Consider the following 15,947-nt stretch of genomic DNA (forward strand, 5'->3'; position numbering starts at 1 on the left):
GATGTTCTTGAACTACATTAAGAGGTTCATTTATTCATGTTTCCAGGGACCCTTCTCTATAAAATAATCTCCCCTCAAGAATCTCTTAATATACAAGGTTGTTGTAGGATTCAGTATGGTAAGTCGCTTATCACCTCATTACATATAGCACTTAGAAAGTCTGTTATCCATTGTAAAACTTCTTGTGAAAGTACATAGGCCAGTTTCATTCTACAAGTCTTTTGCCAAGTTCAAAACCACAATATCTTAGCAGCTTTTATATTTCTTCCAAACACCATAAGTTATTACGCTATATGATGCATTGCATACTTGCCAAAGCATTTCAACCAGATTTTTTTGTTACACAAACACAAAGGCATCCACTGCTAATAAACTATTTTTCTTTCTACTTTAACATAAATTCAAAGAACCAGTGCATGTTGCTATGCCCTTGGATAGGGGGGGAAAAAAAAAGCAATCAATAACATTTGAAAAGTATTGTGCCAAGCCAAGATTGTGAGACATGTTTCTCAAGTGAAATAAATTTTTTCATAAGTATAATTTACCTACTAGTACACAAGTTTTAAAATAATCTAAAATGTGTCATTTATGGATCCAACATAATGATTATGGTTTTGTTGAAGTTTTTTTGTTTTTCAAAAATATAGTAAATTTCAATCAGTATTTTTTTTTGTTTGCCTAGTTACAAGTTTAATAAACCTCTGTGTCTGAATTTTTTAAATTGAAATACACACTCATATGGGTATTTCAGCAACCATTTGGGAATTTTTCTCAACCATCTAAAAATAATGAAAATTTTGTCAACAAATGTAGCTTAACAAGCTATGCTGTGCTCCAAATTCTGCCTGAAGATTCTGTATAATGTTCTACTAGTTTTTTTTTTTTTAATACCTGCATCATTAGTTGACTAGTTGGAGAAGTAGGCTTACCATGAGAGAATAAGCAAGGATTATGGAACTAGCAATAATTCAACAGCTGGCAACAGCACAAGCTACATACTGAAGAAGACCTACAAGATGGTGTTAAGGCAAGACAAGCCATTCAGAGAATGTGTCTGCAGTGTATCAAGAGTTGGTGGTTTTTTTTTGTTTAGTTGTGTTTTCCAAAGGCTCTTTCAAAAATGTCTGCAATGTAGCAAGGAATATTATTTGTGAATTAATATGGCAAATGAAACATGGAAAGTGATCCAACTCACATTTTTCATTGAAAGGATACAAACATTTTCTACCATTCTTCAGAGCTAATTAAGGGGTAGATGTTCTTTTTTGTGCCTTAGAAGTAGCAGCCGTCACCATGACCCTTTTGAAATGTGACATTTTAAAGATATTTATTTATTTATTTAGATGTCAGAGAGACAATGAGAGCACAAGCAGGCAGAGTGGCAGGCAAAGGCACAGAGAGAAGCAGGCTCCCCACTAGCAAGGAGCCAGATGTGGGACTCAATCCCAGAACCCCTGGGATCATGACCTGAGCCGAAGGCAGTGGCTCAACCGACTGAGCTGCCCAGGTGTCCCTGAAATGTGACATTTTAAGAGTGACTGTTTTGTAGACTATCTAGAGCTAAAGGCAAGATCAATAGGACACCAAAATAACTAGCCAAAACTGAGGAATTTGGCCAACCTGATCCTTGGTCTGCATAACACAAACCACGAAATGGACTGATCTTCTTTTCTGTCTGTCCATTACCAGAATGAACTGGGGAGCCAATGCAGGTGTCAGTTGTGTCAAATGGTCATCATGGTAAAATCAAATGAGAGTTTTAAGATCTGGGCTGATCCTGCCAACCATATCTTAGATAATGAGGATGCTGACCAAAATTGAGAATTGGAATTCTTCCAGAAAAACTATATTTCTAGTGACATTTCCTCAGCTAACTGGTTGTTTTCTGGTCTTATAAGGACACCAACAGGTGAGACATCTGGTGTTGCCTCACTTCATTGTAAAACCCACTGTAACTTCAAAGATTCTCATGAGGTATCTGGAGGTAATTAGAGGTGAAATAGAGGAGAGTTGGAAGCCAGGAACCATCTTTATTTGAAAAAAACTATCATTCTACATTCACATACATATATATACTGTACTCAATGCAGTGATAGGTTCTGAATATACAACAGAAAATAAAGCAGGTATTGGTCTTGCCTGCTTTTCATTGATTTTTAGAAGTACAGAAATATATAATGAAGTATTATAGTAAGAGAATGGGATATCATGACAAAACGGTAGTGAGTTAGTCACTTCAAATTGAAGGGTTAGGGATGGCCATTCTGAAGAACCAACCAGGAAAAATGCAGTCAGCCATAAAAAGAGATTTTAGGCCACAAAAAGGAACAGAGGCAGTAAGAGGCATGGCCTATGGGAGAAAGAGCAAGGAGACCAGAGCGGTAAAAGACCACAAGCAAAGGGGTGGGCAGAACAACATGAGCTAAGAGATAAATAGAGCCAGATCACACCCTACATCAAAAGCCATAGAGAAGGATTGGCTTTGATCCCGAGTAAAACTGGAAAGCAAGGAGGAAAAGGAATAGGCAAGATACAAAGAATATTTAAGAAATTATTCTGGCTCTTGAGTGGTATATAGTGAAGGCAGGGGATGGGGCCAAAGTGGGAAGACATGTGCATGTGCTCATATATATGTAAACATGGATGTGACATGTACTTTCTGCAATCAGGGTGTGCAAATACTTCGCAAGTTCTTAAAACAAGTTGGTGTTGAGAAATTTTAAGTGGCAAATAATCACATCAAAAAGTGCCTAAAAGAGAGGAAAGGTAGGCAAAAGAATTTTAGGGGGTAGTTTCCAGAAATTTCTCCCTTTACAAAGAACTCTAATTTTCTCATAGCCAGGGTAGGCTGCCTTTCATACAATTAAATGGCCCATTTTAGGTTCAATTATTCATTTTCTCTCAGTATACTTTTCAGAAAGGAATACACCCTGCACAGAGGTGAATTTTAGGGTCTTCTATCTTGGCTTGTTCCTTGGGACAACATTAGCTATTCTTGCTTTTTAAAGTTAATCGGGTAACATTACTATTTCTTCTCATTACATGTTGTTCAATAATCATGTCAGTAATGTGTGGGGGAAACTTTTCAGAGACGTAGTTGTTCAAAACACAGTGTTTAGCCACATCGTGGCTCCCGATGAGGGGCTTTCCTGAGTTCCACATTCTTTGACTGCCAGAAATGCCAGGAGTCTGTAACTTGGAAGTAATCTAAAGAGCTACTGAAGCCTTTTGAATGTTAAAAACAATAGTGACGTAAGCACAAAAAATTAAAGGTTTTGTCAGTGTTGGTGCATATGTATGTGGGATATATATCATGGAGGGTCTGCAGCTGGAGCGTGTGTGGGCTTGCACATGCATGCATGAAAACATAGTCATCGATATTTCACTATCTAAGAAAAAGGAAAGCCCCTTTTCCTTCCACGTACTTTCACTTCTTAACCACCTCAAAGAACAGGATATTGTTTTCAAAGTCCACTTGTAGATCTACAAAAGCTAAGTTTTGAAACTACAGATTAAGAAGCTAGGACTAGAACTCCCCTGTGTCTCTTTGGCCCACGTCACATGTGTCACATTTCATGACACATCATTTTCAAAGATGGTGAATGACAGGGAGCCTTTTCCGGTGTCAGATCCTATTTTGGTTGTCTCCATAATCTTTTTTGTTTTTGTTTTTAAAGATTTTATTTATCCACTTGACAGACAGCGATCATAAGTAGGCAGAGACGCAGGCAGAAAGAGAGAGGAGAAAGCAGGCTCCCCGCTGAGCAGAGAGCCCGATGCGGGGCTTGATCCCAGGACCGGGGGATCATGACCCGAGCCAAAGGCAGAGGCTTTAACCCACTGAGCCACCCAAGCATCCCCTCCATAATCTTTTTTAGTTGGGAAGTGAAAAAAATCAGAGAATCTTACAACATAAAATCTTCCCATTTCATTAGAAGTGTGTGTGTGGAATAGCCTTAAGGGAAAAGGAAACCGTTTTCAATTTCAAATCCCTTTCTGGACACATGTCTTTAGGAGGAAGCTATAGTGACAAATCAAAGTATCATTTTCCCCCTAAAGGACAGTTAAATACAACTTTCCCAAAGGAAAACGAGTCCAGTCAATTAAAAGACAGGACTTTAGGATATAATTCCCATTACTGGGCTTTGAGAATCTAAGTACATGTTTTTAAACTCTGAATACAAAACTGTCTCTATGGTTCCATTTTTAGATAATACATGTAAATCAAACAGATCCTTTGAGGCAGAGCTCAGGCTTTGGGTTCAGGCAGCTTCTAGTCAAATCATGGTTTAACCACTTATTTTCTGAATGACAGGGCAAATCATTAAATCTCTGTGTCTCAGTGTCTTCAACCTTGAAATGAGGATAAAAATAGAAGGGACCTCAGAGTTCTTACAGCCATCAAACTATCTCACGCCTATCATGAAGCACAACTCCATATACATTATAATCACCCAACACGCAATAGTAACATACTAACAACTAAAGTGACAAATTATTAGGTTCAAAAGAATTATTTCACTCTGTACTGACAGGGCCTAAAAAGTTGGTATGATTTATAAGTATTTTAAATCATTCTTGAGAATGTAATTCTTGTAGTAGGTCAGATCAAATTCCAGAACCTTTTGCTTCTTCCTTATAGCCTATCTCAGTACCCCATAGCAATCAAAGGGATACCCAATCCAACATATATAGATTGCAACTGAAAAGTTAATTTATGGAAATATTTTGAAAAATGTCTCTTTCTCACACACACACATACCCCTATTATTCAACATCTACACAGTACAATGTTAAACATAGAAATAAGACCTAGTAACCTGGATGCCAAAGCAAAATCCATCTCAACAGATGGAATAAATAGACTACAATGATTTTTTTTCTCCTGAAGTATATTTACTACTATTAACTTCTTGGGTCATTTTCTCCTAAGGCAGTCCTTCAACAAGACATAGATACAAGAGAAATCCCATCATTTTGTTATTTTGCTTTCAGATGGAATTAAAAAAAACTACATCGGAGGTCACTAAATTCTGCCTATCTGCAAAAAGGGAAATGATAAGCTGTCCTCAAATGCACATCCCACTTCCTTCCAAAGGGTGCTAACAGGGCTTCATACACCCTTCCTGTTGCCCCAGGTGCTGAAGTTGAAAATATCTTAACACTTGGCAATAAAGATATTCTCAGAGGTGGCTATAAAAAGACTGGTCTTGGCTTTTGCCAATACAGTGGGACCCACTTGTATTTTATTTCATTTTACCGTACGGAAGTTACTGGAGTTGCCCCACCCCCATGACAACTCAACTTCTCTTTTTTTAGTCTGCATAAATGTTTTCTACTTCTGTCTCTCAGGCATAGATTTTTGGCGGTTCAGTTATTTCCCATGCTTTTACCTGAATGTGGGCAACCTCAACAGCAGAGGCTCCTGGAAACATCCTTCACCTGTTTTTCTCAGAAGATAGGAGAACTGTTGACTGGACTTATAAGGGGAAGTGGTTTGTTTCAGAGTTGCCAAAGTAGTAATGGAAACTTCTTTATTGATTTAAAAAATAACAACTCATATTTATCTTTTGACCATGGCAACCTAAGGACCGACGTCCCTTTGCTTTCTTTTACCTCAAACAGGAAGTAAGAGAGATGTTGGTTTATAGATTCTGGGAAGCCAGTATTTTAGGGTCATTTTTCTTCCTGCCTATTGTCTGCATTACTTATAGATTTAATAATGACTTTCATCTTTATCATTAGATTTTTTTTTTCAAATTAAGCAATTCTAGTTAGAGGATTTCTTCTTATATGTACATTAATGTTTCATTAAAATTAGGCATTTATAATATTCATTGTGGGAAGCTTTGCTCTAAACCCAGAAGAATTTAGAAATCACAAACATTTTTAACTTCTTTTCTCAGAGGTGAAGAATGGAACATCTCTAATGTCAGAAAATACTGAAGCTGTGGGGGAAATTACAACTAATGATGAAGCAGGATTCATTCTGTCTTGGCCATTTTTAGGTTTTTCTTAACATTAAGGAGCAGTTTGAAAGAAGTGAGCTAGTTAGAGATTTTACTAAGTGCTGGTGCAATTAGAGTAGACAGCTAACAGACAGGGAGAGAGGTCACTTCCTGTAATGTTGAAAGTTGGGTGCCTTTAAAAGGAGATAACCAAGAACAATTTGAAATTGTACCTTAAACTCATATGGGTATCGAAGTTAATACACCTGTGGGAATGACCAGGGCAAATCTGGTGATTAAAGCCAACATCTCCCTATAAGGTGATCAGGTGGCATGAGAAGAGATCATGACTAAACACCTACTGGAAGTAGAGCAATATTTCAAGAACAGGAACCATGAAAGAACCTGGACATGAGGAGCTGGAGAGGAAGGGGAAACTGAGTATATGTGCTTCTGGTGCAGATGGGGCTTTCCTCAGCACAGGCTCTATTCTGGGTTCTTGCCAATAGCTAAGGCAGTTAGTCCAGATCTCAGTATTTGTTCTGATGTTCACTGACATTCCCTCTCTGAGTTTGTGGAAAGAAAGATAACATTTGTAATCAACTACCATTTAAACATTACTTATAAAATTCTAATTAAAAGGAAATTTACTACAAAATATGGAGAGTCAGGTCTCATAGAGATGTTCAGGTTGGCACAAAGCTATCCTCTTGACTAGTCATTGCTGAATAGTCAACGATGAGCCTGCATTCTGCCTCAGTAATGTGGCTAAAAAGTAGACCTCAACTTGGCCTTCTAGTGGTGAAGTGGCTTCTAAATCTAGAAACTTCTACCCCAATTTTTCCAATAATAGTTTTATTCAAGTTAACTTGTATGGCTTCTGTAGAATAGGAAAGTTGCCACTAAAAAAATGGCACCTAGCCATTTACTCACTAGTAATTTAAAGCAAATGAATCAACTGTGAAGCAAAAGGGCAATAAAATCAGCAAGTAACTGAATTTTAAGATGAGCTCATGCATTTTTAGAATAATGGCAGAGCAGTCTTCAGAGACAGTTAGCTCTTTAAAACATAAGAAATAGAGGTGTTGACATGTATGTCCAATACCCCACTGGATAGAAAGAGCACTCAGAAAATTTCCTTAGTTTGGTAATATTTCTTAGATCTTAGTAAGACAGCAGGCAGTGCGGACAAGAACATCCTACATGTTGATAATGGCAAATGCTGAGTTAGTGTGTCTATGTATGTGTGTCTCTGTGCATGCCTATGTGATAAGAAAGATGCACTTGATAATATAAAGAAGAAAAGTGGTTAATGGGGAAAGTGGACAATAGTTCCAAAGTCTACAAATTGAGAAAAGACCTGATGGGAATTTACTTAATTTAGGAAGGATGATGTCACTGGTGACCCGAGCAAAGGTAGATTCTATAAAATGCTAGGGGCAAACTTTGGTTACAGGAAGGTGAAGAACAGACAGAGACTTCCTTTTCCAACAATATTGGCAGAGTAAATATCCTGAAAAATGATCTGCTGCAAAGCTCCCAAATGTTTGAGTTGGAGAGAGTAAGAGAAACTATCAGTCATCAGAGGCCAAAAGTTGTGGGAAAAACCAACTCAAAGACTTGCAAGCAATGAAATCATCTGTTTAATGCCAGTAACCTAGAGCTTTTAGGTTTTGACTTTGACAAGCGCAGGTCTGCACTGGTGAGAGAACTCCAGTTGTGAGACCTATGAAGAACTGAATCTTCAAAGTGTCCATTAGAAAAAAGAAAAAGCAAGCAAAATAAAATATGCCTTGAATAAAGAAATAAAATGAAATGTCCCTTGAGAATTCACAAGCCAGAGTTAATCCTTAAGCAAGCCAGGGTCCCACATCTTACTGCCTGAATGGTCTGAGAGACCCAGCACAACCCCAGGCTTGAGGCTTCCCCAAGTCCCTACTGGAAGTAAATCATTTTCTCTAGATGAATCAACCACCAAATCAAGCCTCAAAAAATTTCCTCATGTAAGCTGTATAGATTTTAAAAGTATAAAATAAAAAAGGAAACAATGAAGAAATAAATACCATCAAAACAAACAGATCAGTCCTAGAAAGAGTTCAGATATTCCAACTGTACATTCACAGGATCAGCGTGCTTAAAGTTGTGTGCCTTTGTGTGGATGTGTAAGAAGTGACTATAAAGGTCAACTGGGAAGTTGAAATAAAAATAGAAAAAAAATTGAAATAAAAATTAAAAAAAATAAAAATTTTAACATATAGAAATGAAAATACAGTCGTTAAAGTAAGAATTCAGCAGACGTGTTACTTAGCCTCAGACAAGAGGGAGGAGAGCATGAATAAGCTGGAATATGGATCTGATGCACCGGCTCCAAGAGAGGGCAGAGAAGGGACATGAAAGCAGTTGAAAGACAGAATGTTAAGATGTAATATAAGTCAGAATTCTGAAAAGAAATAGCAGAGAAACAGAAGAGCTGATTGGAAACAAAATAATCTCAAATTTTTTTTTTGAAAAATGACACATTCAAATTTATTTTCAAAGTAATGTTTAACATCTCTTCTGCATTGCATGCATGTTCTTTTTTTTTTTAATTTTTTATTTTTTATAAACATATATTTTTATCCCCAAGGGTACAGGTCTGTGAATCGCCTGGTTTACACACTTCACAGCACTTACCAAAGCACATACCCTCCCCAATGTCCATAACCCCACCCCCCTTCTCCCGACCCCCCTCCCCCCAGCAATCCTCAATTTGTTTTGTGAGATTAAGAGTCACTTATGGTTTGTCTAATAATCTCAATCTTAACCAAACTATAGAATGCAAATGGAAAAGACCTTTAAAAACAAAAACAAAACCAGAGAGAAAAACATATTACCTACAAAGAAACAACTGGAATGACAGCTGAATTCTAAGCAATGGAAGCCAGAAACTGTAATATCATGTCAAAAGTTATAAAAACAATTTATAGCTGCATACCTAGAATTGTCTATTATGCCACTTTAAGAAAAACAAAAGAGATTCTAAAATTACATACTACAGGGACACCTGGGTGGCTCAGTGGGTTAAAGCCTCTGCCTTTGTCTCAGGTCATGATCCCAGGGTCCTGGGATCGAGCCCCACATCGGTCTCTCTTAGCAGGGAGACTGCTTCCCTGCCTCTCTCTCTGCCTGCCTCTCTGCCTGCTTGTCATCTCTGTCTGTCAAATAAATAAAGTCTTAAAAAAATAAATAAATAAAATAAAATTACATACTACATACTTCAATAAGAAAAAATAATTTCAGAAAAACTGAGTTCGAGAAGAAGAGGTGAACAAATGGTAAATGGGAATCTAAACAAATATTAACATTATGAAATAATAATAAAGTGTAAATTTAGAGCATAGTAGTCTTCTATTGCTGTGTAACAAAGTTCCACAAATTCAGTGGTTTAAAACAACAAATAATTATTATCCCCAAGTTTCAAAGGACCATGAGTCTTGGTACAGCTTAGTTGGGTTATCTGACCTGGGGTCTCACAGGGCTACAGTCAAGAAACAAACAGGCTATGTTCTCACATGGAGAAACCACTGAGAAAAGATCCATTTTCAGCTCATTCACAGGATTTCCTTGAGTCTCTACAACTGAAAACCCAAACCTTTTACTGGCTTTTAGCTGGAGGCCACCTCATTTAACAGGCCCTCCCACAATAGGGAAGCTAGCTAACTTCTTCAAGTTATTAGAGATTCTCTCCAGTCTGTATAAAACAATAACCACTATGTATGTCATCCTGTCACCTTTGCCATATAATGTAACCTAATCAAGGGAGTGGCATTCTATTGCTTAGAGGCAAATCATAGGCTCTGCCTACACTCAAGGAAAGAGAATTATGGAAGGCTGTGACACACCTCTGGGTGTTTTCAGCAAGAGTGTGGGGAAAAGAATAATCAAGATAGAACTAAAATAGCAACTAAGTCAGAAAGAGCATGATCAGAGTTAAAACGTGCTAAAATCCTTGTATGAAGTGCAGGAAAGTACAGATTCATTTTAAGCTGTATTTAGCATATACAAAAACCATAAAATAAGACAGTAGAAATAAAACTAAGATACAAACATTTTTTAATGAAAGGGTGAACAAAAATTAATGTGACTATATGAATAGCAGAAAAAAAAAATAGCTTTTTACCTTAAGGTAAAAAGGATTCTTTCAGTTAGAGGTCAACTGTCTAATGATTAAGAACTCTCATGCACTGAATTTCACAATTCAAAATGTTTACAGTAAAAATTAACAGAGAGAGATGGACAAATTATAGTGAGTAATTTTTAGACATAATCTTTATCCATAGATCAAACAGACACCCTCCAAAATCACTAAGGTATAAAAAACCTTGAGAATACAAATAACAGGCTTAAACTAATGGTATAATGTAGAATAAAACACAAAACAATTAGAGGCAATACATTACTTTCAAGCACTGATGATACTTAATGCCGGTAGACAGAAACCATGAAAAAGTTATAGAACTACTTTTAACAAATATGGAAGATTCACTATGAATCACATTCTGTAACTACAGTAAAATTAAGTTTGAAGTCTTTCATAAAAATATTATGAAAAGAATCTAGAAATTTGAAAACACTTCTAAACAGAAAGCAATCAAAAGAAATATTAGAAAATTTTATTATCATGAAAAATTCTATCAGAACATGTAGGCTACAGATAATATAGCTTATAGAGAGAAATTTATAGCCTTATGTGATAAGGCTTTTGTATTAGAAAATCAAGCAGCTATCTCAACTGAGAAGAATACTGACAAAATAAACCAAAAAGTAGGGGGTGATAAAGATAGAATCAGAAATTAATAAAGTAGAAAATAAAGATATAATAAGGAGAGAAGCAAAAACAAATCTGATCTTGAAAAAACAAAGATATCTCAGGCAAAATTGATCAAAGAAAAAGGGGAAAGATACAAACAATATTAGCAAAGCTTCAGAAGAAATAAAAGCTCTAACAATAGTGAAGTGTAGACAATACTAAATGAGATAACTTACAGGAGATCAGCACATTTCCAGGAAATTGTCTCTTACACAAGTGGACTTATGAAAGAACTAAAAGACCTATGTTATCTTATAATTACTGAAAACAATTAGACCGTTGTCTTCTCACAAAAAAAAAAAAAAACAAAAAACAAAAACCATGTCCTTTGTGTAACCACAAATTTTACAGAATCTACTTGCAAATCAAAACCTAAGAAAATGTAACGAATTATTCAAATTAATAAAAGAACTTCATTCAGTAACTACACAAAATCAATACACTGTTATTTGTAAGGAGGAAATAATTCCCATATCACATAAATTCTTCCAGAAAATAAAAAATAATGACATACTTCTTTTTTACTTGCTTTAGGAGACTATTAGAATCTTGATTCCAAAACCCAATAAAGAAAGTTTCACAAGAAAAATTGTAGGTTCAGTCTCTATTATAAATACAGATGCAAAAATCCTGCAACATATTGACAAACTCAATCCAGCAATCAAATACTACTAAGTTGGCTTTACTCAAAAAATAAGAGTCAGCATTTTTAAAATTTTTAAATTTGAAATTTTAAAAATTATTAATATAAATTAACAAAATAAAAATTCATAAAATCATCTCACCTTTTTGCAAGTAAGATGGACACAATATTCATTCATATTGGAAATTCTCAGCAAACTTGGGGTTGAAGGAAACTTTCCTAACTGGCAAGGAATATCTATAAACTTTTCATAGGAAACATCATACTTATTGGTGAAATAGTAAAATCATTCTCTTTAAAGAGAGGAATAAAAGAAAGATGCCCACTATTGTCATACATTCTCAACATTGAACAGAGGATCCAGAAAACACATGAAAATACGAAAATGAAATAAAATATGTAAGAATAAAAATAGGAAAAAACCTCATTATTTGCAGGAGACAGGATTATCTTCATTAAAAACCCAAGAGAATGTAATAAATTATTCAAATTAATAAAAGAACTTAGTTCAGTAACTATACAAAATCAATACACAAAAGTTAGACAGAAAACACAATTTGCAGAACCAAACATAGGTAATTAGAAATTACCTTAACATAAGATGGTCAATTCTCTTAAGATAAATACATATTTTTTGAAATATATTTTAAAATACATAAATTAAGAAAGATACATATTCATATATAACAAGACCCAGTGTTTCAAATATGTCATTTATCCCAAAATTAATATACAGAGTCCATGAAACTTCATCCAAATTCTGAACTGGATTTTCCGTGAAATTTAGAAGACTTATTTGACAATTTAAGTAGAAGAGTTAGAGTCAAGAAGGTACAAATGAAGTGTAAAGGCTTGACCTAATAGATATCATGGCTTCTTTGGTGCAGAAATACACAAACAGCCTAGTGGAAGTGAAGAGCAGACCTTGAATTAAACCAGTTTATAAACAAACTTGAGAGAGTCACTTGTGAGCAGAAGACAAACTACTCCATAGGTAGTGTCCTGGAAATTGGTATCCATGTGTTCTAAAAATGAAAATGGATTCATATTTCATATCTTACTAGAAAATCAGTTTTACGTAGATTTAAAAATTGGTAAAGTCCAAACTTCAAAATTTTTATGTAGCAAAATAGAAACACTTGTTCCTGATTGTGGAGTAGGAAGGATTTAACAGTAACAACAACACAAAAGCTCTGGGTGTTATATGCAACTGATGAATCATGGAACCCCAGATTGAAAACTAATGATGTGCTATATGTTGGCTAATTGAAAATAATTTTTAAAAAAAGAAATAAAAGTTACTCAAAACAAAACTAAAAACAACCACAACAACAAAAGCTAAAGAAAAGGATCAGTCTATTGGACTCCATTAACATCAAGAATGTTATGGTGTTCATCAAAGGACACCCTAAAAATAAAGGAGGAAAATAGGCCACAACTGGAAAGACACATTTGCAATCTGTTGCACTGAAAACAATTAGCATCCAAAGCTTATAGATAATCCGGATTTTACTAAACAATTTTTAAGCAGAAAAATCAGAACATAAATACACAAACAGCCAATCCAAGTATGAAAACCTCATTACTAACCAGGAAAACAAACAAAACAAAATAAAAAACAGAGTAAGTAAAGCCAATTCTGCCCACAAGGAGCTTGGACAATGCCACTGAATCCCAATAACAAGCAAAAAGCTGAAAAGAATGGAAAATCACAATTTTTCTCAGAACTGTACAAGCGCGGAGGTCAGAGGAAACCTTTGCGTCCGAGACTGGAGAGGCAGGAAAATTAAGGGTGTAGCTGCTTACCTGAGCTGTGATTCACTCGTGGACAGCACCGTGGGCACCAGGGACAGGGTAATAAAGCCTGAGCTGGAACGGAAGAGTTGCTACACTCAGCAAGGACACCTCTGAGAGAGAAAAACGCTACAGGAACCCAGTTATGGGGTCGGGAGGCAAAATACTGCTAAAATTTACATCTCAGGGCTTGACCAGGTTCCCATAATAAATATCAGAGGAAAAAATCGTGCTCTGGCTGGGGGAGGAGAAAAGAAACCAATTAAGAATAAACCAGTTCATCTGTGTTCTGCTTCACAAGGCCTGACCTCAGGAGAAGCTAGTTAGTCAGAGCCTAACCTGCTGAGATATTATCACAACCCAATGGACCTGGGGAGGGGAGAGGGAGATTCCAGCTCCAGTCTGCTGTAGTCATCCTGTTCCCCCTGAGTGGTGCAGAAAATTCCGGACACATTATGAAGTTCACAGTTCAGAGACCTAAGACACTAAAACACTGGGACTTCATCACTCAACAATAAGAAAATAAACAACCCCATTAAAAATGGGCCAAAGGTTCTGGACACTAGTCCTTTCTCTGATATGTCGTTAGCAAATATCTTCTCCCATTCTGTCAGTTGTCTTTTGATTTTGTTAACTGTTTCCTTTGCTGTGCAAAAGCTTTTGATCTTGATGAAATCCCAATAGTTCATTTTTGCCCTTGCTTCCCTTGCCTTTAGCGATGTTCCTAGGAAGATGTTGCTGCGGCTGAGGTCGAAGAGGTTGCTGCCTGTATTCTCCTCAAGGATTTTGATGGATTCCTTTCGCACATTGAGGTCCTTCATCCATTTTGAGTCTATTTTTATGTGGTGTAAGGAAATGGTCCAATTTCACTTTTCTGCATGTGGCTGTCCAATTTTCCCAGCACCATTTATTGAAGAGGCTGTCTTTTTTTCCATTGGACATTCTTTCCTGCTTTGTCGAAGATTAGTTGACTGTAGAGTTGAGGTTTTAACCGACTTCTCACCAAAGAAGATACACGGATATCAAATAAGCAGATGAGAAAATGCTTTAGGTCACATGCTATCAGGGAGAGGCAAAGTAAAACAGTGAGATACCACCACACACCTAGTAGAATAGAAAAAATCTGGAGCATCTGCAACACCACATGCTGGCAAGAATGTAGAACAACTCTCATTCCTGGTTCCCTGGAATGCAAAATAGTATAACCAGTTTGGAACACAAGGCAGCAGTAGCAGTTTCTTACAAAACTAAACCACCTCCTACTGGACATCCCAGCAACCATACTCCTGGTATTTACCCAAATAAGCTGAAAACACAAAACCCAGCAGGCAGGTGTTTATAGCAGCTTTATCCATAATTTCCCAAACTTGAAAACAAACAAAATGTCCTTCAGTGGGTGAATGGGTAAACTGAGGTACATCCAGACAATGGAATGCTAGTCAGCACTAAAAAGAAAGACGTATCATGCCATGAAAAAAAAAATGGAGGAAACTGAGATGCATATTGCTAAATGGAAAAGACCAATCTGAAAAGGCTACAACTGTAGAGTCCCAACTATATGACATTCTGGAAAAGAAAAAACTATGGAAACTGTAAAAAGACTGGTAGTTTCCCGGGGCTGGGAAAAAGAAGGGATGAATAGGCAGAGAACAGTGGGTTTTCAGGACAGTGAAATCACTCTATATGCTGCCATATGACGGATGCAGTCATTAGGCATTTTCCCACATCACAGAATGTACAACACCCAGAGGAACCAAAATGTAAACGGTAGACTTTGGGTGACTATGATGTGTCAATGCAGGTTCATCATTATAACAAACATAGTATGGGGAATAATAATAATGGGGGAGGGTATGCAAGTATGGAGTCAGGGAATGAATGGGGAATTTCTGTACCTTCCTCTCAGTTTCACTGCAAACCTTAAACTGGTCTCAAAAGGTACAGTCTTGGGCGGCTGCTTGGCTCAGTGGGTTAAGCCTCTGCCTTCAGCTCCGGTCATGATCTCAGAGTCCTGGGAATGAGTCCCGCATCGGGCTCTCTGTTTAGCAGGGAGCCTGTTTCCCCCTCTCTTTGCCTGCCTCTCTGCCTACTTGTGATCTCTCTCTAATTAAAGAAAGAAATTAAAAATCTTAAAAAAAAATAAAGTATAGTCTTAGGATATTGGGTGGCTCAGTCAGTTAAGCGTCTGCCTTCAGCTCAGGTCATGATCCCAGGTTCCTGGGATGGAGCCCCACCTCAGGTTCTCTGTTTATTGGGGTGTCCACTTCTCCTTCTGACTCTCCCCCCCAACTTATGTGCTCTTTCTCTCTCTCAGATAAATAAATAAATAAATAAATAAATATTTTTTAAAAGTAAAGTCTTAATAAAAACTTTTTTAGAACAATGAACTATATAATTTTATATCCTACAGATTTACTATTTTTTCCTGTTACACCATGTGACGTTAAGAACGTGAAACAACGGGACCACTTAAACACTGATGGTGGCAATTCTAACTGGAACAATAAATCTGAAAAACAATTTGACATTACTTAGTATATATAGAGATGCTTCTGCTGTTGTAACTATGATTTCCACTTTTACCTTGGCCTAGAAAAAGTCTCACACATGGCATAGGAGAACATGTTTAAGAACGTTTGCAGCAGGATTTTTATAGAATAAAGTACAGAAAATACTGAAAATCAAATTTTTTAAACTGTAAAAACTGAAGTTT

General features: G+C 36.5%; 1 long non-coding RNA gene across 1 annotated transcript; it reads right to left on the bottom strand.

Annotated features, from left to right (window-relative positions):
• Nucleotides 1-10,023: 10,023 nt before the first annotated feature.
• On the bottom strand, nucleotides 10,024-15,514 carry LOC131829468 (uncharacterized). Its single transcript, XR_009352861.1, has 2 exons — nucleotides 13,247-15,514; nucleotides 10,024-12,465 (listed from the first exon to the last, which is right to left on the bottom strand). It is a non-coding gene; the product is annotated as an uncharacterized LOC131829468 (long non-coding RNA).
• Nucleotides 15,515-15,947: the final 433 nt, after the last annotated feature.

The sequence above is a fragment of the Mustela lutreola genome, chromosome 4 (genome assembly GCF_030435805.1).
Source record: "Mustela lutreola isolate mMusLut2 chromosome 4, mMusLut2.pri, whole genome shotgun sequence".
Lineage (NCBI taxonomy): Eukaryota > Metazoa > Chordata > Mammalia > Carnivora > Mustelidae > Mustela > Mustela lutreola.